At 41.0% G+C, this 27,143-nt stretch overlaps 1 non-coding gene across 1 annotated transcript; it reads right to left on the minus strand.

The window, feature by feature from the left end:
• Positions 1 to 7,467: 7,467 nt before the first annotated feature.
• LOC130972352 (small nucleolar RNA R71) lies at positions 7,468 to 7,575 on the minus strand. The gene has a single exon (XR_009083536.1). It is a non-coding gene; the product is annotated as a small nucleolar RNA R71 (small nucleolar RNA).
• Positions 7,576 to 27,143: the final 19,568 nt, after the last annotated feature.

Genomic DNA, 27,143 nt, shown 5'->3' on the forward strand with positions numbered 1-27,143 from the left:
ACTTCTATATCCTTGAAATGCCATCAAGCGAAACCGAGAGAGCATCATCTATCCTACTTGGAAGACCATTTTTGAGAACTTCTAGATTCAAGCTAGACGCCTACTCGGGGACCTACTCATTTGAAATAGATGGGAGAATTGTGAGTTTTAGCCTAGAAAAAGCAATGAAGCATCCACCGGAGAATCACTCTCTATTTTGGTGTGACCCAATTGATAACATGGTTGCCGAAGTGCACCTTGCAAAGTTAGATGAGAAGTACATGATTGAAGAAGCAAATGAAGGTCCAAGCGAACTAAACACCACACACCATACAAACCATCCGGAAACTCAAACTTCAAAGAATGACAAAAAGATGGAATTGAAGCCACTACCACCCCATTTGAAGTACTCATATCTCGATGAAGCCCATAAGCTCCCCGTGATAATTGCAAACGAGTTAACTCCTCAACAAGAAGAAAAATTGCTAGATGTATTGAGGAAAAACAAAAGGGCAATTGGGTGGAGTTTGGCGGATCTAGTGGGAATAAGCCCCCAAGTATGCGAGCACCGCATATTTCTTGAAGAAGGAGCAAGACCAGTCCGACAACCTCAAAGGAGACTTAATCCAACCATTCTTGAGGTAGTAAAGAAAGAAGTCACTAAGCTACTTGAAGCGGACATTATCTATCCTATCTCGGATAGCGAATGGATAAGCCCGGTCCAAGTAGTGCCAAAGAAGTCCGAGGTGACAACAATCAAAAACGAAAGTGGTGAACTTATAGCAACAAGAGTGCAAAATTCTTGGAGAGTATGCATAGACTACCGAAGGTTGAATGCGGCCAAAAGAAAAGATCACTTTCCACTACCATTCATTGATCAAATGCTTGATCGATTAGCCGGTAAATCATATTATTGCTTTCTTGATGGTTACTCCGGATACTTCCAAATTCACATTGCTTTAGAGGACCAAGAAAAAACAACATTTACTTGCCCCTTTGGAATGTATGCTTACAAGCGTATGCCGTTTGGCCTATGCAATGCACCGGCAACGTTTCAAAGATGCATGATGAGCTTATTTGCGGACTTTCTAGAGCAATCTATGGAAGTTTTCATGGACGACTTTAGTGTGTATGGTGATTCATTTGAGCATTGCTTAGGTAACCTTGAAAAAGTCTTAGAGAGATGCACCAAAACAAACCTTGTCTTAAAATTTGAAAAATGTCATTTCATGGTCAAACAAGGCATTGTTTTGGGACACATAGTCTCAAAAGAAGGCATCTCCGTAGATCCGGCAAAAATAAATGTCATATCTAGTTTACCTTACCCCTACTCCGAGAGGGAAGTCCGCTCTTTTCTTGGACATGCAGGATTCTACCGGAGATTCATCAAAGACTTTAGCAAGGTGGCCTTACCTCTCTCTCGACTACTACAAAAGGAGACGGAATTTGAGCTAAGCAAAGAATGTATGGAAGCATATGACAAACTTAAAGTAGCATTGACACATGCTCCTATTGTGCGAGGACCAAATTGGACTCAACCATTTGAAATCATGTGTGATGCTTCGAATTACGCGATAGGAGCCGCGTTAGCACAACGCGAAGGTAAGATTCCATATGTCATAGCTTATGCTTCCAAAACACTAGACGGAGCCCAATCCAACTACACTACTACCGAAAAGGAACTCCTAGCTATTGTTTTTGCTTTGGACAAGTTCCGAGCCTATCTTCTGGGTTCCAAGGTTGTAGTGTACTCGGATCACGCAGCACTAAAGTACTTGTTGGCCAAAAAGGAATCAAAATCGAGATTAATTCGTTGGGTGCTTTTGTTACAAGAATTTGACTTGGAGATCAAAGATAGGAGTGGTTCCCAAAACCTAGTGGCGGACCATCTAAGTCGCCTCGAACACACAAAAGGCGACACCACTCCTATCAATGACTCCTTTCCTTTAGATACCTTGCACGCAATCTCGGAAGTGGTTCCTTGGTATGCCCCAATAGCAAACTACTTGGTTTCACGCACTTTTCCTCCCAATCTCAACAAACACCAAAAGGATAAGCTGAAAAGCGAATCCAAATACTATGTTTGGGACGATCCCTATTTGTGGTGGTGTGGAGCGGACCAAATAGTGCGACGGTGCATACCTCAAACCGAATTCCAAGCAATCTTGGACGCTTGCCATGCTTCCGAAGGAGGTGGCCACTACGGCCCCCAAAGAACGGCAAGAAAGGTCCTTGATTGCGGATTTTGGTGGCCAACCCTTCTCAAAGATGCTTCTCTCTATTGCAAATCTTGTCCCCAATGCATTCGGTTTGGAAATATTTCCAAGAAGGACGAAATTCCCCAACAAAATATGCTTTTTTGTGAAATCTTTGACGTATGGGGAATCGACTTCATGGGACCATTTCCAAATTCCAATGGCTTTCTCTACATCTTGTTAGCCGTCGATTATGTGTCAAAATGGGTGGAGGCAATCCCCACCCGAACGGATGACGCTCATGTTGTTTATTCTTTTGTGAGGAACAATATCATTTGTCGCTTTGGCTCCCCAAGGGCAATCATAAGTGACCAAGGATCCCACTTTTGCAACAAAAAAATGGAAGGCCTCATGAGAAAATATGGCATCATACACAAAGTCGCCACGGCCTACCGCCCTCAGACAAATGGCCAAGCTGAAGTTTCTAACCGGGAAATCAAACATGTGTTGGAAAGGATTGTGAAGCCGAATAGGAAGGATTGGAGCACTAAACTCTCCGATGTACTTTGGGCCTATCGAACGGCTTACAAGACACCTATTGGCATGAGTCCCTTTAGGCTTGTATATGGTAAAGCATGCCACTTACCGGTAGAGATTGAACACAAAGCTTATTGGGCCATAAAGGAATGTAATATGAGCTTGGGTGGAGCCGGAGTAGAGAGAAAGCTTCAATTGGCGGAATTGGAATGCTTGAGATTAGAAGCTTATGACAACTCTAGACTTTACAAGGAAAAGATGAAAGCCATCCATGACAAGAACATTAGGAGAAGAGAATTCCGACCCGGTGAACTAGTCCTTCTCTACAACTCAAGGTTGAGATTACTACCCGGAAAGCTTAGATCAAGGTGGGATGGACCCTACCAAGTGGAGAAAGTAGAGCCTTATGGGGTCTACCACTTGTGCCACCCATCAAGTCCGGACATTTTCAAGGTAAATGGGCACCGTCTCAAACTGTATCATGGTGAGCAAAGAAAGAACTCCAAGGAATTTGAAGTGTTCCTCTTGAGGGATGCACCTCTTGAACAAGAACTTTGAGCTATGGAAAGTCCAACTTAAGGACGTTAAACAAAAGTGCTAGGTGGGAGACACCCCACCATGATAAGATCTTCCTTTGTACATAGCCATTGCATCATTCTTTGATTGACACTTGCTTAACACTTGACTTCATGTTTGTTAGCTAGATTTCGATTTCAATTCTCCTTTATTTGTTGAGTTCATTGGTAGTTTATCAAGTTAAAATGCCCTGCTATAGTGTTTAAGTGGCTGTTTGGGGGGTTGGAATGTTATAGGTGGTGCAAAAAACATGCAAATTTGGAAAAGGCACCCTTCTGCCGCGTGCGCGCACCTGGCACGTACGCGCCCTTGAGACATTCGACGACCATCCACGCGGACGCGCACCGTGCGCGGACGCGTGGATTGCGAAAAACACCCCTCCATACATTTACCCGAGAGTTGCGCCCACACCATGCCAGCACCATGCCTGAAGCATAGGTCACTCGCGCGCGTGCTCACATGACGCGTACGCGCGCTTGGGCAAAATCTGCAGATCGACGCGCTAGCGTGCCGTGCGCGTCCGCGTCAATCACCTTGTTGCACTCCTGGTACATATTTGATGAGCGGATAATTTGTACGCTTTTTGGCATTGTTTTTAGTATGTTTTTAGTATCTTTTAGTTAGTTTTTAGTATATTTTTATTAGTTTTTAGTTAAAATTCACTTTTCTGGACTTTACTATGAGTTTGTGTGTTTTTCTGTGATTTCAGGTATTTTCTGGCTGAAATTGAGGGATCTGAGCAAAAATCTGATCCAGAGACTCAAAAGGACTGCAGATGCTGTTGGATTCTGACCTCCCTGCACTCGAAGTGGATTTTCTGGAGCTACAGAAGCCCAATTGGCGCGCTCTTAACGGCGTTGGAAAGTAGACATCCTGGGCTTTCCAGCAATATATGATAGTCCATACTTTGCCCAAGATTTGATGGCCCAAACCGGCGTTCAAAGTCACCTCAAGAAATTCCAGCGTTAAACGCCGGAACTGGCACCTAAATGGGAGTTAAACGCCCAAACTGGCACCAAAGCTGGCGTTTAACTCCAAGAGGAGTCTCTACACGAAAATGCTTCATTTGCTCAGCCCAAGCACACACCAAGTGGGCCCGGAAGTGGATTTTTATGTCATTTACTCATCTCTGTACACCCTAGGCTACTAGTTCTTTATATATAGGACCTTTTACTATTGTATTTTCATCTTGGTTCTTCTGGTTCCCTCTCTGGGGCCGAAACCAATGATCACTCTTGTTCTTATGTATTTTCAACGGTGGAGTTTCTACACACCATAGATTAAGGTGTGGAGCTCTGCTGTACCTCGAGTATTAATGCAATTACTATTGTTCTTCTATTCAATTCCGCTTGTTCTTTGTCCAAGATATCACTTGTTCTTCAACTTGATGAATGTGATGATCCATGACACTCATCATCATTCTCACTCATGAACAAAGTGACTGACAACCACTCTTGTTCTACAAGCATACGAGGCTCTAGTGAATATCTTTTGGATTCTTTAACCGGAATCTTCGTGGTATAGGCGAGAACTGATGGCGGCATTCAAGAGAATCCGGAAGGTCTAAACCTTGTCTGTGGTATTCTGAGTAGGATTCAATGATTGAATGACTGTGACGTGCTTCAAACTCCTAGCAGGCGGGGCGTTAGTGACAGACGCAAAAGAATCGATGGATTTTATTCCGGCCTGACCGAGAACCGACAGCTGATTAGCCATATGCTGTGACAGAGCATGGGAACATTTTCACTGAGAGGATGGGAGGTAGCCACTGACAACGGTGAAACCCTACATGAGCTTGCCATGGAAAGGAGTAAGAAGGATTGGATGAAGACAGTAGGAAAGCAGAGAGACGGAAGGGAAGGCATCTTCATTCGCTTATCTGAAGCTCTCACCAATGATATACATAAGTATCTCTATCTTTATCTTTATGTTTTATTCATCATCTATACCCATTTGAGTCTGCCTGACTGAGATTTACAAGGTAACCATAGCTTGCTTCATACCAACAATCTCCGTGGGATCGACCCTTACTCACGTAAGGTATTACTTGGACGACCCAGTGCACTTGCTTGTTAGTTGTGCGAAGTTGTAGTGATCACAATTTCGTGCACCAAGTTTTTGGCGCCGTTGCCGGGGATTGTTCGAGTATGGACAACTGACGGTTCATCTTGTTGCTTAGATTAGGTATTATTTTTCTTCAGAGTTCTTAAGAATGAATTCTAGTGTTTCAAGGTGATGTTCTTATCATCACCAAAGCTGATTGATCATCATCAATTTAGCTCTTGAATGCAATGTCCTGCTGAAGCTTAGCTAGCTATGTCTAATTCCTTTAGACTAAAGCTTTAGACTAACATTGCATGATTCCTGGAATTCTCATTAAGAATTTTGATACCTTTATTTTCTTCTTCCACTTAATTTTCGAAAAATCCAAAAAAATTTTACAAAATCATAAAAATCCAAAAATATTGCATGTTTCTGTTCTTCTTGCATTTTTCGAATTTATGCATGTGTCTTCATAAATCTTCAAGTTGTTCTTGATGATTTCCTTGTTTTGATCTTTGAATTCTATTGACTTGAGTATTTCTGTTGTTTGTCATATGCATTCTCATTTGGTTAGTGTCAACAGTATACAAACTGCTAAGTTTGGTGTCTTGCATGCATTGTTATTTGATTTTAGTTGCATTTTGATTATTCCTCATTATTAAAAATCCAAAAATATTTTTAATTTGTGTCTTTTCAAGTCAATAATACAGAGAATTAAAGATTCAGAACATACTGCAGAGGAATTATACAGAAAAAGCTGGGCATTCAAAAATGCCCAGTGAAGAAGACAGACTGGCGTTTAAACGCCAGCCAGGGTACCTGGCTGGGCGTTTAACGCCCAAAAGGGTAGAGTTTTGGGCGTTAAACGCCAGAATGTGCACCATTCTGGGCGTTTAACGCCAGGATGGCACAAGGGGGAAGATTTTGTTTTCAAAATCAATTTTTTTCAAGTTTTCAAAGTTTTTCAAAATCAAATCTTTTTCAAATCATATCTTTTCAATCAAATGTTTTCAAAATCAATTTCTTTCCTTTTTTTTAAAGATACTTACTAACAATTAATGATTTGATTGAACATTTTAAGTATGTTGCCTTTTCTGTTGAGAAAGGTTTAATGTTTGAATCATATCTTTTCTTGTTAGGCAAGTCATTAATTTTTAAAATCAAATCTTTTTTTTGTTTTCAAATCATATCTTTTCAATCATATCTTTTTAAAACCATAACTTTTCAATCAAATCTTCTTAACCACATCTTTTTCAAAATAGTTTTCAAATCATATCTTTTTGATTTCTAATTTCAAAATCTTTTTCAAAAATCACTTTACTTCTTTCCCACTTTTGTTTTCGAAAATCAATTAGTGTTTTTCAAAATGTTTTCAAAATCTTTTACTTAATTTTCGAAAATTACTTCCCTTCTTCTCACATCCTTCTATTTATGAACTAACTCTATTCCTTAATGCAAAATTCGAACTCCATCTTCTTTGATAAGTTCGAATTTTCTACTTTTGTCTTCTACTTTTCTTTTCCTCTGACACCTCAAGGAATCTCTATACTGTGACATAGAGGATTCCATATTTTCTTGTTCTTTTCTCTTTCATATGAGCAGGAACAAAGACAAAGGCATTCTTGTTGAAGCTGACCCTGAACCTGAGAGGACCTTGAAGCGAAAGCTAAGAGAAGCTAAGGCACAACTCTCTGTAGAGGACCTAACTGAATTCTTCAAAGGAGAAGAAGATATGGCAGCCGAAAACAACAACAATGCCAACAATGCAAGGAAGGTGCTGGGTGACTTTACTGCACCTACTACCGACTTCTATGGGAGAAGCATCTATATCCCTGCCATTGAAGCAAACAACTTTGAGCTTAAGCCTCAATTAGTTTCTCTAATGCAACAGAATTGCAAGTTCCATGGACTTCCATTGGAAGATCCTCATCAGTTTTTAGCTGAGTTCTTGCAAATCTGTGACACAGTCAAGACTAATGGGGTTGACCCTGAGGTCTACAGACTGATGCTATTCCCTTTTGCTGTAAGAGACAGAGCTAGGACTTGGTTGGACTCACAACCTAAAGAAAGTCTAGACTCATGGGAAAAGCTAGTCAATGCCTTCTTGGCAAAGTTCTTTCCACCTCAAAAATTGAGTAAGCTTAGAGTGGAAGTCCAAACCTTTAGACAGAAGGATGGAGAATCCCTCTATGAAGCTTGGGAAAGATACAAACAATTGATCAGAAAATGTCCTTCTGACATGCTTTCTGAATGGAGCATCATAGGTATTTTCTATGATGGTCTCTCTGAACTATCCAAGATGTCTTTGGATAGCTCTGCTGGAGGATCTCTTCATCTGAAGAAGACGCCTACAGAGGCTCAAGAGCTCATTGAAATGGTTGCAAATAACCAATTCATGTACACTTCTGAAAGGAATCCTGTGAACAATGGGACAAGTCAGAAGAAAGGAGTTCTTGAGATTGATACTCTGAATGCCATTTTGGCTCAGAATAAGATATTGACTCAACAAGTCAATTTGATTTCTCAAAGTCTGTCTGGAATGCAAAATGCACCAAGCAGTACTAAGGATGCTTCCTCTGAAGAAGAAGCTTATGATCCTGAGAACCCTTCAATGGAAGAGGTGAATTACCTAGGAGAACCCTATGAAAACACCTATAATTCTTCATGGAGAAATCACCCAAATTTCTCATGGAAGAATCAAGAGAGACCTCAACAAGGTTTCAATAACAATAATGGTGGAAGAAACAGGTTTAGCAATGGCAAGCCTTTTCCATCATCTTCTCAGCAACAGACAGAGAATTCTAAGCAGAACCCCTCTGACTTAGCAACCATGGTTTCTGATCTAATCAAAATCACTCAAAGTTTCATGACTGAAACAAGGTCCTCCATTAGGAATTTGGAGGCACAAGTGGGACAGCTGAGCAAGAAAGTTACTGAACTCCCTCCTAGTACTCTCCCAAGTAATTCAGAAGAAAATCCAAAAGGAGAGTGCAAAGCCATAACCATGGCCGAACCTGGAGAGGAGGGAGAGGAAGTGAACACCACTGAGGAAGACCTCAATGGGCGTGCACCAACCTCCAATGAGTTCCCTAATGAGGAACCATGGGAATCTGAGGCTCAAAATGAGACCATAGAGATTCCATTGGACTTACTTCTGCCTTTCATGAGCTCTGATGAGTATTCCTCCTCTGAAGAAGATGAGTATGTCACTGAAGAGCAAGTTGCTAAATACCTTGGAGCAATCATGAAGCTAAATGACAAGTTATTTGGAAATGAAACTTGGGAGGGTGAACCTCCTTTGCTCACCAAAGAACTGGATGACTTGTCTAGGCAGAAATTACCTCAAAAGAGACAAGATCCTGGGAAGTTTTCCATACCTTGTACCATAGGCACCATGACCTTCAAGAAGGCTCTGTGTGACTTAGGGTCAAGTGTAAACCTCATGCCTCTCTCTGTAATGGAGAAGCTAGGGATCTTTGAGGTACAAGCTGCAAGAATCTCACTAGAGATGGCAGAAAACTCAAGAAAACAAGCTCATGGACTTGTAGAGGATGTATTGGTAAAGGTTGAAGACCATTACATCCCTACTGATTTCATAGTCCTAGAGACTGGGAAGTGCATGGATGAATCCATCATCCTTGGCAGACCCTTCCTAGCCACAGCAAAGGCTGTGATTGATGTTGATGGAGGTGAACTGATCATTCAAGTGAATGAAGAATCCTTTGTGTTTAAGGCTCAAGGATATCCCTCTGTCACCATGGAGAGGAAGCATGAAGAGCTTCTCTCAAAACAGAGTCAAACAGAGCCCCCACAGTCAAACTCTAAGTTTGGTGTTGGGAGGCCACAACCAAACTCTAAGTTTGGTGTTGAACCCCCACATTCAAACTCTAAGTTTGGTGTTGGGAGGTTCCAACATTGCTCTGAGTATCTGTGAGGCTCCATGAGAGCCATCTGTCAAGCTATTGACATTAAAGAAGTGCTTGTTGGGAGGCAACCCAATGTTATATTTTATCTATTTTCTTTTGTTATTTTACTTTATTTTGTAGGTTGATGATCATAAGAAGTCACAAAATCAATTGAAAAAGCAAAAACAGAATGAAAAACAGGAAGAAAAATAGCACACCCTGGAGGAAGAATTCACTGGCGTTTAAACGCCAGTGAGGCTAGCATTTGGGCGTTTAACGCCAGAAAGGGGCACCAGACTGGCGTTAAACGCCAGAAAAGGGTAAGAACCTGGCGTTAAATGCCAGGAATGGGCATCAGCCCGGCGTTTAACGCCAGAATTGGCTCAAAACATGATTTTGCACGCCATTTGGTGCAGGGATGACTTTTCCTTGACACCTCAGGATCTGTGGACCCCACAGGATCCCCACCAACCCCACCACACTCTCTCTTCTTCACCCATTCACCAATCACCTCAACACCTCTTCCCCATAAACCCTTCTTCACTCCTTCATTTTCACACCACCTAAACACCACTTCTCCCCCTCCTTGGCCGAACACAGAGCCATCTCCCTCCCCTCCATTTCTTCTTCTTCTACTCTCTTCTTTCTTCTTTTGCTCGAGGACGAGCAAACCTTTTAAGTTTGGTGTGGTAAAAGCATTGCTTTTTGTTTTTCCATAACCATTTATGGCATCCAAAGCCGGTTCAACTGAGAAGGCATGACCTCAAGCCCATCACTAAGAAAAGGATGGAGCAAACAAGAGACCCCTCTCATCAAGAGATCCCTGAGATGCCTCAAGGGATGCACTTTCCTCCACAAGACTATTGGGAGCAACTAAACACCTCCCAAGGAGAATTGAGTTCCAACATGGGACAACTAAGGGTGGAGCACCAAGAACATTCCATCCTCCTCCATGAAATTAGAGAAGATCAAAGAATCATGAGAGAGGAGCAACAAAGACAAGGAAGAGACATTGAGGAGTTCAAGCACTCCATAAAGGCCTTCAAGAGGAAGAACAAGCCGCCATCACTAAGGTGGACCCGTTCTTTAATCTCCTTGTTCTTTACTTTTCTGTTTTTCGAAAATTATGCTTATGTTTATCTATGTTTGTGTCTTATGATCATTAGTGTCTTAGTGTCTATGCCTTAAAGCTATGAATATGAATCCATCACCTTTCTTAAAAGAAAACTATTTTTATCACAAAAGAACAAGAAGTACAGGATTTCAAATTCATCTTTAAAACTAGCTTAATTAGTTTGATGTGGTGACAATACTTTTTGTTTTCTGAATGTATGCTTGAACAGTGCATATGTCTTTTGAATTTGTGGTTCATGAATGTTAAAATTGTTGGCTCTTGAAAGAATGATGAAAAAGGAGACATGTTACTGAGGATCTGAAAAATCATAAAAATGATTCTTGAAGCAAGAAAAAGCAGTGAATACAAAAAAAAAGAAAGAAAAACGAAAAAAAAAGGGGAAGAAAAGAAAACGAAAGAAAAAAAGAAAAAGAAAAGAAGAAAGAAATAAAGTTGTGATCCAAGGCAATAAGAGTGTGCTTAAGAACCCTGGACACCTCTAATTGGGGACTTTAGCAAAGCTGAGTCACAATTTGAAAAGGTTCACCCAATTATGTGTCTGTGGCATGTATGTATCCGGTGGTAATACTGGAAGACAGAGTGCTTTGGGCCACAGCCAAGACTTAATAAGTAGCTGTGTTCAAGAATCATCATACTTAACTAGGAGAATCAATAACACTATCTGGATTCTAAGTTCCTAAAGAAGCCAATCATTCTGAATTTCAAAGGATAGAGTGAGATGCCAAAACTGTTCGGAGGCAAAAAGCTACTAGTCCCGCTCATCTAATTTGGAGCTAAGTTTCATTGATAATTTGGAGTCTATAGTATATTCTCTTCTTTTTATCTTATTTGATTTTCAGTTGCTTGGGGACAAGCAACAATTTAAGTTTGGTGTTGTGATGAGCGGATAATTTGTACGCTTTTTGGCATTGTTTTTAGTATGTTTTTAGTATCTTTTAGTTAGTTTTTAGTATATTTTTATTAGTTTTTAGTTAAAATTCACTTTTCTGGACTTTACTATGAGTTTGTGTGTTTTTCTGTGATTTCAGGTATTTTCTGGCTGAAATTGAGGGATCTGAGCAAAAATCTGATCCAGAGACTCAAAAGGACTGCAGATGCTGTTGGATTCTGACCTCCCTGCACTCGAAGTGGATTTTCTGGAGCTACAGAAGCCTAATTAGCGCGCTCTCAACGGCGTTGGAAAGTAGACATCCTGGGCTTTCCAGCAATATATGATAGTCCATACTTTGCCCAAGATTTGATGGCCCAAACCGGCGTTCAAAGTCACCTCAAGAAATTCCAGCGTTAAACGCCGGAACTGGCACCTAAATGGGAGTTAAACGCCCAAACTGGCACCAAAACTGGCGTTTAACTCCAAGAGGAGTCTCTACACGAAAATGCTTCATTTGCTCAGCCCAAGCACACACCAAGTGGGCCCGGAAGTGGATTTTTATGTCATTTACTCATCTCTGTACACCCTAGGCTACTAGTTCTTTATATATAGGACATTTTACTATTGTATTTTCATCTTGGTTCTTCTGGTTCCCTCTTTGGGGCCGAAACCAATGATCACTCTTGTTCTTATGTATTTTCAACGGTGGAGTTTCTACACACCGTAGATTAAGGTGTGGAGCTCTGCTGTACCTCGAGTATTAATGCAATTACTATTGTTCTTCTATTCAATTCCGCTTGCTCTTTGTCCAAGATATCACTTGTTCTTCAACTTGATGAATGTGATGATCCGTGACACTCATCATCATTCTCACTCATGAACAAAGTGACTGACAACCACTCTTGTTCTACAAGCATACGAGGCTCTAGTGAATATCTCTTGGATTCTTTAACTGGAATCTTCGTGGTATAGGCGAGAACTGATGGCGGCATTCAAGAGAATCCGGAAGGTCTAAACCTTGTCTGTGGTATTCTGAGTAGGATTCAATGATTGAATGACTGTGACGTGCTTCAAACTCCTAGCAGGCGGGGCGTTAATGACAGACGCAAAAGAATCGATGAATTTTATTCCGGCCTGACCGAGAACCGACAGCTGATTAGCCATATGCTGTGACAGAGCATGGGAACATTTTCACTGAGAGGATGGGAGGTAGCCACTAACAACGGTGAAACCCTACATGAGCTTGCCATGGAAAGGAGTAAGAAGGATTGGATGAAGACAGTAGGAAAGCAGAGAGACGGAAGGGAAGGCATCTTCATACGCTTATCTGAAGCTCTCACCAATGATATACATAAGTATCTCTATCTTTATCTTTATGTTTTATTCATCATCTATACCCATTTGAGTCTGCCTGACTGAGATTTACAAGGTAACCATAGCTTGCTTCATACCAACAATCTCCGTGGGATCGACCCTTACTCACGTAAGGTATTACTTGGACGACCCAGTGCACTTGCTGGTTAGTTGTGCGAAGTTGTAGAGATCACAATTTCGTGCACCAATATTCCAGAGAGTTAAGCCACTCTCGGGCCCGTACTAAGCCACCGGCCCAGCACTTCTGCCGCGTGCGCGCACCTGGCGCGCACGCGTCCATACACTGCAAGCACAAGATGCGCGCGCGCGCCCTAGCCGCGCACGCGCCCCTTGATTCTGCACTCTCGTCTAGGCCACTCCACAGAGAGTTGGGCCCACCCCAGGCCCTTTTCATGCCTGGGGCATAACCACGTTGACGCGTGCGCGCGTGCGCCAACAGCCCTGTAGCCAACTTCTGGTACCACGTCCAGAGAGTTGTGCCACCTCTATGCCACCTCTGTGCTGCCAGCCCAAGTGCATGGGCGGCGCACGCCCACTCCACCTCGCTTCCCTGCGCGAGCGCGCACGCGCGGGTGATCGGCGCCAACTTAAGAAGGGGCACACTTACCCCCTTCATTCTTCTTCCCCTTTCCCTCCTCTTCTCATCCCTTCTACTACCCATCCACCCACCACCATTCCTTCTTCTCAACCACCTTCTACCACCTACCTCCGGTGGCCCCACATTAACCCTCCACTCTCCATCAACCCACCCTACAACTTCTTCTTCCATATCCTTCTCCATTTCATAAGGTACTATACTAAGCTCCCTCTTACTCCAACCATCTCTTTTGATTCTTAATCATTTAGTTTCACCTTCTTTTAGGTAGCTTCTTTCCTTTTCCCCTCCCTTTTTTTTAGTTACTTCTTTAGGGTGTTCTTTGTTTTTCTTTCTCTCTTTTTACAATTTAACTCTTCATGGGCATTTGGGTCTCAACTTCACTTGCATTAGTTGATGAGATGTGTTGCTTGCTTTTCTTACAATCACTGTGCACTGTAATCATTAATAATGGATTGTGGAATGTTACATTGCTTTCACCATCTTCTAATCACATACTACAAAGAGGATGCACGCCAAGTGTTCGACGAAAGGCATACTTGAGTTTTGAGCTCATTTTGACTAAATTGCCTCTCAACTAATCACTTTTGCGTGCATCCCCACTTTTTCCAATCCATTCACTCACATTTTCTTAACTTGCTTTCCATTTGTGGTCCTTAAGGGTATATGCTTCTCATGCTTCTTACTTGCATGCTTAAACTACCCTTGTACCACATGAAAATGATTTGCCTTGCTCTTCACATGTTATCTTAGTTACATGTTGCAGCTGTCATGTAACAATGATACCCATATTCTATGGCATAACTTTTCATTGCATAATCGCATTTACTTCCACTTCTTTGGGTTTGATGTTATCCCCTTTCTTTACTTTCACAGGATGGTTGGTGGACGAAATTGTGATCCATGTTCTTTGTATTTGTATGAAATCATTATTATGGCATCGGTTGTTTTCACAACTCCGTTCAACTAACCAGCAAGTGTACTGGGTCGTCCAAGTAATAAACCTTACGCGAGTAAGGGTCGATCCCACAGAGATTGTTGGTATGAAGCAAGCTATGGTCACCTTGTATATCTCAGTTAGGCAGATTAAAATTATGGAATTTAGAAAATCAAATATAGAAAATAAAAAGGGATAGAAATACTTATGCAGATTCATTGGTGGGAATTTCAGATAAGCATATGGAGATACTGTATGGCTCAAGGACACCTGCTCTCCTACTGCTTCAACTCAATCCTTCTTATTCCTTTCCATGGCAAGCTGTGTATAGGGGTTCACCGTTCGACGATGGCTACTTTGAATCCTCTCGGGAAAATGGTCCTCTGCGGCTGTCACTCGCATGGCTAATCGTCTGGAGGCATCACCTGGCCGAAGGCTACATCCCATCCTCGCAGTGAAAACTACGCTCACGCGCTCTGTCACAGCACGGCTAATCACTGGTTGGTTCCTGCGCCTACTGGAATAGAATCCCTTGATTCTTTTGCGTTTGTCATCACGCCCAGCACTTGCAAGTCTGAAGCACGTCACAGTCATTCATTACCAGAATCCTACTCGGAATACCACAGACAAGGTTAGACTTTTCGGATTCCCAGGATCCTATTCGAAATACCACAGACAAGGTGGGACTTTCCGGATCCTCATAAATGCCGCCATCTATCTAGCTTATACCACGAAGATTCTGTTGGGGAATCTAAGAGATACACATTCAAGCTCGGTTGCATGTAGAACGAAGGTGGTTGTCAATCACACGCGTTCATAGGTGAGAATGATGATGAGTGTCACATAATCATCACATTCATCATGTTCTTAGGTGCGAATGAATATCTTGGAATAAGAATAAGATAGAATTGAATACAAGAAAATAGAATTGCATTAATACTTGAGGTACAGCAGAGCTCCACACCCTTAATCTATGGTGTGCAGAAACTCCACCGTTGAAAATACATAAGTAAAAGGTTCAGGCATGGCCGAATGGCCAGCCCCCATGATCTGAGAACTAATCGTCCCAAGATGTCAAATACATTAGTTAAATGTTCTATTTATAATAAACTAGCTCCTAGGGTTTACATGAGTAAGTAATTGATGCATAAATCCACTTCCGGGGCCCACTTGGTGTATGTTTGGGCTGAGCTTGATCAATCCACAAGCTGAGGCTTCTCTTGGAGTTGAACTCCAAGTTATGACGTGTTTTGGGCGTTCAACTCCGGATCATGACGTTTTTCTGGCGTTTAACTCCAGACAGCAGCATGTACTTGGCGTTCAACGCCAAGTTACGTTGTCAATTTTCGTCAATTTTCTGGAAAGCCCTGGATGTCTACTTTCCAACGCCGTTGAGAGCGCGCCAATTGGAGTTCTGTAGCTCCAGAAAATCCATTTTGAGTGCAGGGAGGTCAGATTCCAACAGCATCAGCAGTCCTTTTGTCAGCCTTTTTCAGAGTTTTGCTCAAGTCCCTCAATTTCAGCCAGAATTTACCTGAAATCACAGAAAAACACACAAACTCATAGTAAAGTCCAGAAATGTGAATTTAACATAAAAACTAATGAAAACATCCCTAAAAGTAGCTTGAACTTACTAAAAACTACCTAAAAACAATGCCAAAAAGCGTATAAATTATCCGCTCATCACAACACCAAACTTAAATTGTTGCTTGTCCCCAAGCAACTGAAAATCAAATAGGATAAAAAGAAGAGAATATACTATAAATTTCAAAATATCAATGAATATTAATTATAATTAGATGAGCGGGACTTGTAGCTTTTTGCTTCTGAACAGTTTTGGCATCTCACTTTTTCCTTTGAAGTTTAGAATGATTGGCTTCTCTAGGAATTTAGAATTTCAGATAGTGTTATTGACTTTCCTAGTTAAGCATGTTGATTCTTGAACATAGCTACTTATGAGTCTTGGCCGTGGCCCTAAGCACTTTGTTTTCCAGTATTACCACCAGATACATAAATGCCACAGACACATAACTGGGTGAACCTTTTCAGATTGTGATTTAGCTTTGCTAAAGTCCCCAGTTAGAGGTGTCCAGAGCTCTTAAGCACACTCTTTTGCTTTGGATCACGACTTTAACCACTCAGTCTCAAGCTTTTTCACTTGGACCTTCATGACACAAGCACATGGTTAGGGACAGCTTGATTTAGCCGCTTAGGCCTGGATTTTATTTCTTTGGGCCCTCCTATCCATTGATGCTTTAAGCCTTGGATCCTTTTTACCCTTGCCTTTTGGTTTTAAGGGCTCGTAGCTTTTTCTATTGCTCCTTCTCTTTTTTTTTTCGCCATTCACTGCTTTTTCTTGCTTCAAGAATCAATTTCATGATTTTTCAGATCATCAATAACATTTCTCTTTGTTCATCATTCTTTCAAGAGCCAACAATTTTAACATTCATAAACAACAAGATCAAAAGACATATGCACTGTTCAAGCATTCATTCAGAAAACAAAAAGTATTGTCACCACATCAATATAATTAAACTAAATTCAAGAGCTATTTTCGAAATTTATGTGCTTCTTGTTCTTTTGAATTAAAACATTTTTCATTTAAGAGAAGTGAAGGATTAATGGATTTTATTCATAGCTTTAAGGCATGGTTACATACTAATGATCATGAAGTAGAGACACAAAACATAGATAAACACAATATTAAAAACCGAAAAACAGAAAGAAATAAAGAACAAGGAATGAATCCACCTCTAGTGGCGTCTTCTTCTTGAAGGACCAATGATGTTCTTTAGCTCTTCTATGTCCCTTCCTTGCCTTTGTTGCTCCTCCCTCATTGCTCTTTGATCTTCTCTTATTTCTTGGAGAATGACGGAGTGCTCATGATGTTCCACCCTTAATTGTTCCACATTGTGGCTCAAACCTTCCAAAGAAGTGTTGAGTTGCTCCCAATAGTTGTTTGGAGGAAAGTGCATCCCTTGAGGCATCTCAGGGATTTCTTGATGATCAGCTTCCTCATGCACCTCTTGAGAACCGTGAGGGGCTTCTCTTGCTTGCTCCATTCTCTTCTTGGTGATGGGCTTATCCTCCTCAATGGAGATGTCTCCTTCTATGATAACTCCAGCTGAGTAACATAGATGGCAAATAAGGTGAGGAAAAGCTAACCGTGCCATGGGTGAAGGCTTGTCGGCTATTTTGTAGATTTCATTGGAGATGACCTCATGAACTTCTACTTCCTCTCCAATCATGATGCCATGAATCATGATGGCCCGATCCACAGTAACTTCAGATCGGTTGCTAGTAGGAATGATGGAGCGTTGAATGAACTCCAACCATCCTCTAGCTATAGGCTTGAGGTCCAGTCTTCTTAGTTGGACTGGCTTGCCTTTGGAGTCTCTCTTCCATTGAGCTCCTTCCACACAAATGTCCATAAGGACTTGGTCCAACCTTTGATCAAAGTTGACCCTTCTAGTGTAGGGGCGTTCATCACCTTGCATCATGGGCAAGTGGAATGCCAACCTTACATTTTCCGGACTGAAATCCAAGTATTTCCCCCGAACCATTGTGAGATAATTCTTTGGACTCGGGTTCATACTTTGATTATGGTTCCTAGTGATCCATGCATTGGCATAGAACTCTTGAACCATTAAGATTCTGACTTGTTGTATGGGGTTGGTTAAGACTTCCCAACCTCTTCTTCGGACTTCATGTCGGATCTCCGGATACTCATTTTTCTTGAGCTTGAAAGGGACCTCAGGGATCACCTTCTTCTTTGCCACAACATCATGGAAGTGGTTTTGATGGCTCTTGGAGATGAATCTTTCCATCTCCCATGACTCGGAGGTGGAAGCTTTTGTCTTCCCTTTTCCTTTTCTAGAGGATACTCCGGCCTTAGGTGCCATTGGTAATGGAAAAACAAAAAAAAAAAGCTTATGCTTTTACCACACCAAACTTAAAATATTGCTCGCCCTCGAGCAAGAGAAGAAAGAAGAGAAGAAGAAGAAGAAGAAGAGAATATGGTAGAGAAGGGAGAGTGATGGTTCGGCCAAGGGTGAGAAGAAGGGGTTGTGTGGTGTGAAAATGAAGTAGAATGGAAGGGTATTTATAGGGAAAGGGGGGGAGGTATGTTCAGCCATTTTGGGTGGGAATGGGAGGGAATTTGGTTTGAATTTTTGAAGGTAGGTGGGGTTTATAGGGAAGAGTGGATGGATGTGAGTGGTGAATGGGGTAATTGGGAAGAGGAATTGAGGTGATTGGTGAAAGGTGTTGGGAAGTGTGACATGGGAAAGAGTGAAATAGGATTAAGAGAGTGTGATTAGGATTAAAAGGTAAGGTGGGAATATGGTAGGTGGGGATCCTGTGGGGTCCACAGATCCTGAGGTGATCTTGTGGGGTCCACAGATCCTGAGGTGTCAAGGAATTCCATCCCTGCACCAAATAGGCATGTAAAATGCCTTTGTGCATCATTCTGGCGTTTAAACGCCCATTGGTGCACATTCTGGGCGTTCAACACCCATGTAAAGCATGTTTCTGGCGTTGAACGCCAGTTTCATGCTTGTTACTGGCGTTCAGCGCCAGTTTTTCCTCTCTGGGCACATTCCTGGCGTTCAGCGCCAGAATGTTGCTTGTTTCTGGCGTTCAGCGCCAGAATGATGCTCTGTTCTGGCATTGAACGCCAGCCAGATGCACCTTACTGGCGTTGAACGCCAGCCTGTGCGTCCTCCAGGGTGAAAATTTTTTCTTCTGCTGTTTTTGATTCTGTTTTTAATTTTTATGATTTTTTCGTGACTCCTCATGATCATGTACCTAATAAAACACAAAATAAAAATAAAATAGAATAAAATAAAATTAGATAAATAAAATTGGGTTGCCTCCCAACAAGCGCTTCTTTAATGTCAATAGCTTGACAGTGGCTCTCATGGAGCTACAAGGTGATCAGGTCAATGTTGTATAGTTGTCCATACCAAACTTAGAGTTTGGATATGGGATCTTAACACCAAACTTAGAGTTTGGTTGTAGCCTCACAACAGCAAACTTAGAGTTTGACTGTGAGGGCTCTTCTTGACCCTGAACTGAGAGAAGCTCTTCATGCTTACTCTCTTCTGTCACAGAGGGATGGCCTTGTGCCTTAAACATAAGGTATTCCCCATTCAATTGAAGGACTAATTCTCCTCTGTTGACATCTATCACAGCTCCTGCTGTGGCTAGGAAAGGTCTTCCAAGGATGATGCATTCATCCTCTTCCTTCCTAGTGTCTAGGATTATGAAATCAGCAGGGATGTAAAGGCCTTCAACCTTTACTAACACATCCTCTACTATTCCATAAGCTTGTCTCAATGACTTGTCTGCCAGTTGTAATGAGAACAAGGCAGGTTGTACCTCAATGATCCCCAGCTTCTCCATTACAGAGAGTGGCATTAGATTTATCCCTGACCCCAGATCACACAGAGCTTTTTCAAAGGTCATGGTGCCTATGGTACAAGGTAATAAGAACTTGTCAGGATCTTGTCTCTTTTGAGGTAGAATTTTCTGAATCCAAGTATCCAGTTCATTAATGAGCAAGGGAGGTTCACTTTCCCAAGTCTCATTACCAAATAACTTGGCATTCAGCTTCATGATAGCTCCTAAGTATTGAGCAACTTGCTCTCCAGTCACATCTTCATCCTCTTCAGAGGAAGAATAGTCTTCAGAGCTCATGAATGGCAGAAGGAGATTTAATGGAATCTCTATGGTCTCTATATGAGCCTCAGATTCCTTTGGATCCTCAATAGGAAACTCCTTCTTGCTTGAGGGACGTCCCAGGAGGTCTTTCTCACTAGGATTTTCGTCCTCCTCCTCCCTTGTGCATTCGGCCATATTGACTATGTCAATGGCTTTGCACTCTCCTTTTGGATTCTCTTCTGTATTGCTTGGGAGAATACTAGGAGGAGTTTCAATGACTTTCTTACTCAGCTGGCCCACTTGTGCCTCCAGATTTCTGATGGAGGATCTTGTTTCACTCATGAAACTGAAAGTGGCCTTTGACAGATCAGAGACTATATTGGCTAAATTAGAGGTGTTTTGTTCAGAATTCTCTGTCTGTTGCTGAGAAGATGATGGATATGGCATGCTATTGCCCAGCCTGTTGCGTCCACCATTGTTAAAGCCTTGTTGAGGCTTTTGTTGATCCTTCCATGAGAAATTTGGATGATTTCTCCATGATGAGTTATAGGTGTTTCCATAAGGTTCACCCATGTAATTAACCTCTGCCATGGCAGGGTTCTCAGGATCATAAGCTTCTTCAGAAGCTGCCTCTCTAGTACTGTTGGATGCATGTTGCCATCCATTCAGATTTTGAGAGATCATGTTGACCTGTTGAGTCAACACTTTGTTCTGAGCCAATATAGCATTCAGAGCATCAATTTCAAGAACTTCTTTCTTCTGAGGTATCCCATTATTCACGGAATTCCTCTCAGAAGTGTACATGAATTGGTTATTTGCAACCATGTCAATGAGTTCTTGAGCCTCTTCAGGCGTTTTCTTCAGGTGAATAGATCCACCTGCAGAATGGTCCAATGGCATTTTCGAAAATTCAGAGAGACCATAATAGAATATATCTAATATGGTCTATTCTGAGAACATGTCAGATGGACATCTTTTGGTCAGCTGCTTGTATCTTTCCCAAGCTTCATAGAGGGATTCACCATCTTTTTGTTTGAAGGTTTGAACATCCACTCTCAGCTTGCTCAGCTTTTGAGGAGGAAAGAATTTATCCAAGAAGGCTGTAACCAGCTTATCCCAGGAGTCCAGGCTATCCTTGGGTTGTGAATCCAACCATATTCTAGCTCTGTCTCTTACAGCAAAAGAGAAAAGCATGAGTCTGTAGACTTCAGGATCAACTCCATTTGTCTTTACAGTCTCACAGATCTGCAAGAACTCAGTTAAAAACTGATAGGGATCTTCAGATGGAAGTCCATAAAACTTGCAGTTTTGTTGCATTAAGGCAACTAGTTGAGGCTTAAGCTCAAAGTTGTTGGCTCCAATGGCAGGAATGGAGATGCTTCTTCCGTCAAATTTGGACGTTGGCTTTGTGAAGTCACCAAGCATTCTCCTTGCATTATTATTATTTTCGGCTGCCATCTCCTTCTCTTGTTCTAATGTTTCTGAAAGGTTACCTTTAGAATAATTTAATTTAGCTTCTCTTAATTTTCTCTTAAGAGTCCTTTCAGGTTCTGGATCAATTTCAACAAGAGTGCCTTTATCCTTGTTCCTGCTCATATGAAAGAGAAGAAAACAAGAAAAGAAGAGGAATCCTCTATGTCACAGTATAGAGATTCCTTTATGTTAGTAGAAGAAGAAAGTGGTAGAAGAATGAAGAAGGAGATTCGGTTTTTTTGGATGAAGAGAGGTGAAGAGAAGTGTTAGTAATTAAATAATTAAATAGAAGAAGAAAAGAGGAGGGAAATTTCGAAAAAAATTTAAAAAGAGGTTAGTAATTTTCGAAAATTAGAAGTAAAATGTAATTAAAATTTAAAACATGAAACAATTAATTAATTAAAAAGAACTTTTGAAAAAGGGGTGAGATATTTTCGAAAATTAGAGAGGGAAAAGTAGTTAGGTAGTTTTGAAAAAGATAAGAAACAAACAAAAAGCTAGTTAGTTGATTGAAAAATATTTGAAATCAAATTTGAAAAAGATAAAAAGATAATAAGTTAGATAAGATTTTTTTGAAATCAAATTTTGAAAAAGATAAAATTTTTGAAAAAGATCAAAATAAAAGATAAAAAGATTTAATTCAAAAATTTTGAAATTATTTACTTCACTAACAAGAAACTACAAGATAAGATTCTAGAACTTAAAGATTGAACCTTTCTTAACAAGAAAGTAACAAACTTCAAATTTTTGAACCAATCACATTAATTATTAGTGAATTTTCGAAAATATGATGTAAAGATAAGGAAAAGATTTTGAAAATAATTTGAAAAATGTTTTTGAAATTTTCGAAAAATAGAAAAAATGAAAAAGATATGATTTTTGAAAAAGATTTTAAAAAGATAAGATTTTTAAAATTGAAATTTTGACTTGACTTGTAAGAAACAACTAATTTTTAAAATTTTTTGACCAAGTCAACCCAAAATTTTGAAAATTTGGAGGGAAATAAGGAAAAGATATTTTTTTGATTTTTGAATTTTTAATTATGAGAGAGAAAACAACAAAATACTCAATGCATGAAATTTTTAGATCAAACCATGAATGCATGCAAGAATGCTATGAATGTCAAGATGAACACCAAGAACACTTTGAAGATCATGATGAACATCAAGAACATAATTTTGAAAAATTTTTGATGCAAAGAAAACATGCAAGACACCAAACTTAGAAATCTTTAATGCATGGAAAATATGAATGCAAAAATGCACATGAAAAACAACAAACAACATAAAACAAGAAAACATCAAGATCAAACAAGAAGACTTACCAAGAACAACTTGAAGATCATGAAGAACACCATGAATGCATGAATTTTCGAAAAATGCAAGAAAAGATTTTTAAAGCATGCAATTGACACCAAACTTAAAAATTGACTCAAGACTCAAGCAAGAAACACAAAATATTTTTTATTTTTATGATTTTCTAATTTTTTTTGGGATTTTTATTAATTTTTTTTCGAAAATAAAGTTTGTAAAAATGAAAAAGAAAAGAAAAATTTTGAAAAGAAAATTACCTAATCTGAGCAACAAGATGAACCGTCAGTTGTCCATACTCGAACAATCCCCGGCAACGGCGCCAAAAACTTGGTGGACGAAATTGTGATCCATGTTCTTTGTATTTGTATGAAATCATTATTATGGCATCGGTTGTTTTCACAACTCCGTTCAACTAACCAGCAAGTGTACTGGGTCGTCCAAGTAATAAACCTTACGCGAGTAAGGGTCGATCCCACAGAGATTGTTGGTATGAAGCAAGCTATGGTCACCTTGTATATCTCAGTTAGGCAGATTAAAATTATGGAATTTAGAAAATCAAATATAGAAAATAAAAAGGGATAGAAATACTTATGCAGATTCATTGGTGGGAATTTCAGATAAGCATATGGAGATACTGTATGGCTCAAGGACGCCTGCTCTCCTACTGCTTCAACTCAATCCTTCTTATTCCTTTCCATGGCAAGCTGTGTATAGGGGTTCACCGTTCGACGATGGCTACTTTGAATCCTCTCGGGAAAATGGTCCTCTGCGGCTGTCACTCGCATGGCTAATCGTCTGGAGGCATCACCTGGCCGAAGGCTACATCCCATCCTCGCAGTGAAAACTACGCTCACGCGCTCTGTCACAGCACGGCTAATCACTGGTTGGTTCCTGCGCCTACTGGAATAGAATCCCTTGATTCTTTTGCGTTTGTCATCACGCCCAGCACTTGCAAGTCTGAAGCACGTCACAGTCATTCATTACCGGAATCCTACTCGGAATACCACAAACAAGGTTAGACTTTCCGGATTCCCAGGATCCTACTCGGAATACCACAGACAAGGTGAGACTTTCCGGATCCTCATAAATGCCGCCATCTATCTAGCTTATACCACAAAGATTCTGTTGGGGAATCTAAGAGATACACATTCAAGCTCGGTTGCATGTAGAACGAAGGTGGTTGTCAATCACGCGCGTTCATAGGTGAGAATGATGATGAGTGTCACATAATCATCACATTCATCATGTTCTTGGGTGCGAATGAATATCTTGGAATAAGAATAAGATAGAATTGAATAAAAGAAAATAGAATTGCATTAATACTTGAGGTACAGCAGAGCTCCACACCCTTAATCTATGGTGTGCAGAAACTCCACCGTTGAAAATACATAAGTAAAAGGTTCAGGCATGGCCGAATGGCCAGCCCCCATGATCTGAGAACTAATCGTCCCAAGATGTCAAATACATTAGTTAAATGTTCTATTTATAATAAACTAGCTCCTAGGGTTTACATGAGTAAGTAATTGATGCATAAATCCACTTCCGGGGCCCACTTGGTGTATGTTTGGGCTGAGCTTGATCAATCCACGAGCTGAGGCTTCTCTTGGAGTTGAACTCCAAGTTATGACGTGTTTTGGGCGTTCAACTCCGGATCATGACGTTTTTCTGGCGTTTAACTCCAGACAGCAGCATGTACTTGGCGTTCAACGCCAAGTTACGTCGTCAATTTTCGAATAAAGTATGGACTATTATATATTTCTGGAAAGCCCTGGATGTCTACTTTCCAACGCCGTTGAGAGCGCGCCAATTGGAGTTCTGTAGCTCCAGAAAATCCATTTTGAGTGCAGGGAGGTCAGATTCCAACAGCATCAGCAGTCCTTTTGTCAGCCTTTTTCAGAGTTTTGCTCAAGTCCCTCAATTTCAGCCAGAATTTACCTGAAATCACAGAAAAACACACAAACTCATAGTAAAGTCCAGAAATGTGAATTTAACATAAAAACTAATGAAAATATCCCTAAAAGTAGCTTGAACTTACTAAAAACTACCTAAAAACAATGCCAAAAAGCGTATAAATTATCCGCTCATCAATGGTTATCAAAAAGAACAAAGGGAAAGCCCCTAAGAAGCTAGCTTCCAATAAAGCGCGCCAAGACCTAATGGCCGAGCCACTCTTAAAGAAGACTAAGGGCCCCGTTGATGTCCTAGAGAAGGACAACCCTCCAAAGGATTCAAACAAGTTCCCCAACCGTTACTGCGAACTTGTTTACTCAAGAATGATTGAAAGGAATTATCACCCGGAGCCCCTTCTAGTCCTACCGGCTCACCTCAATCCGATTGTGATGCCACACATTGACCGGAGGCAATGGGGGTTCCTCTTGAGGCAACCAAAGGAGGCCAATCTCTCATGGGTGGTGGAATTCTACTCCAACTACCACTCACCCCTTCTCACATCAATATTTGTGCACCGAAAGCAAGTGTCGGTCATAGTGGATACCATCCGAGAAGTCCTTGGGATTGGGCCGTTGACGAATGGATATGATGCCTACCAAGAGGTCTTGGCTACTTGCGATGACCGTGCGTTCGATTGGGGCGTGATCCTCCGCGTCATTGCTTTACCCGACGCATATTGGATTCAGGGGACCATAAAGCAGAGACCAAAGGGTTTAGATGTCCGCCACCTCACTCAAGAAGCCACGGCATGGGCCCAAATTCTAGCTCACTACGTGCTCCCAAGCACACATAGGTCATCCATTACCGCCGAGCCTGCCTTATTGATATGGTGCATCTTAACCGAGAAACCGGTCGACATTTTGCATGCCATTCGCCAATCCATGGGGCGCATTCATGCCAAGGGAAATCTGCCGTTCCCCGCTATGGTGACCGAATTAGTTGCAAAGGCCGGTGTCAACCGAGAGGCTAAGGATAGGAGAACCTCAATTCCGGTCGAAGGCGATGTTATTCCGACCAAGAGGTGCCTCAAGCCTCCGGAAATCACCAAGGACATTGGACTACCCACACCAACTCGCAACACTACCACATCATCTACACCACAAAAATCAGCCACCCAACGCCTTGAAGACCTTCACAAGAAATTGGACCGTTATGAGAGGCGTAACCAACGCCGATATGCTCATGTGAAGAAACTTCTAAGCGTAGTCACCCCACCTATGGAGGAGCCAGACATCTCCATATCCACCGCAACTTCAAGCGGAGATAGCGATGACATTGGAGATGAGGGACACTCGGGACTCGACCAACCATTGCGCCTAACCTATAGCACGGAGGACCGTGCTAAGTTTTAAGTGTGGGGAGGTCGGCCGACCGATCTCCATAGGTAACATCCAAATAAATTTTGTTCCTTGAACTCCATTGTAATTAGGATAGGTTGCATGATTAGGTTTTAGTTGACACCATTCGCATGATAAGTTTACTTGGTTGGAAAATGAAACTCTTTCTTAGGAAACCAACACTTTGGGGGCAACCGTGGTATTGCCAATTTTAAACACTTTGATGCCAAATTTGCATGAAGAATTATATTTTGGAACATGGATTTTGAGTTAAGAACACAAGCTAGTGAGTTTTGAGCCTAATTGCATGGTTACATCTTATAACCACTTATTTTCCTTCTTGTATGCATTATTCTCTTTCTATGATTGTAATCCTTGATTTGTTTGATTCTTTGTGTCCAGTATTCTGTGTATTCATGCATTTATATGATTGAGGCCATCATTTCATTAGCCCATTTACCCAAATGGCTTTGCCTTTGATCTTCCTTTGTTAGCCAAATTTGAGCCTACAATTAACCCACTTTGTTCTTAATTTAGCACATTACAAGCCGTAAAGCGAAAAACAATGAATGTCCTTGATTTGGATCTTTGATTAGCTTAGGCTAGTGTGTGTGAGTATCATTCAAGTGTGGGAACCTTGGGACATTGGGTGAATCAAAGGGTAGTTTTGTATTTTTATTGAAATTATTGGAAATTGGGTACATGCTCATGTATTGATCAATTGTAAAACCTTATGCATTGATGCTCTTGTATATAGGAAGAAAAAAAAGAAAAAAAAGAAAAAAAAGAAAAAAAACAAAAGAGAAGAAAAGAAAGAAATAGAAAAAAAAAGGGGACAAAATGCCCCAAAGTAATGCTCAAATGAAAGTCAATGCATATGTGTTGTGAAATGAAAAGGGAATGCATGAGTATGCGGAAAGGTGAAAAAAATTGGGTAGTTAGGTTAGAATTTAATTGTATAGGATGTCGTAGGTTAGATGGGGAGTCTAAGCCTATCAAAGATTCAAATCTCAAGCTCACTTGACTAAATATGCATCCTACCTCAACCCTAGCCCCATTACAACCTAAAGAAAAGACCTCATGATAATTGTATGCATGCATTGAATAATTGTTGATTGTTAAAAGAAAAACAAATCTTGGAAAGCATGATTAGGAGAGAATTGAGTGAATCAACCCCAAACACCGAGCGACTAGAGTGCAAACACTTCCGGTGAGGGTTCGATGCTCAATTCCTTGATTCCCGGCTCTCACGGGCATTCCTC

Source organism: Arachis stenosperma, chromosome 3, assembly GCF_014773155.1.
Source record: "Arachis stenosperma cultivar V10309 chromosome 3, arast.V10309.gnm1.PFL2, whole genome shotgun sequence".
Lineage (NCBI taxonomy): Eukaryota > Viridiplantae > Streptophyta > Magnoliopsida > Fabales > Fabaceae > Arachis > Arachis stenosperma.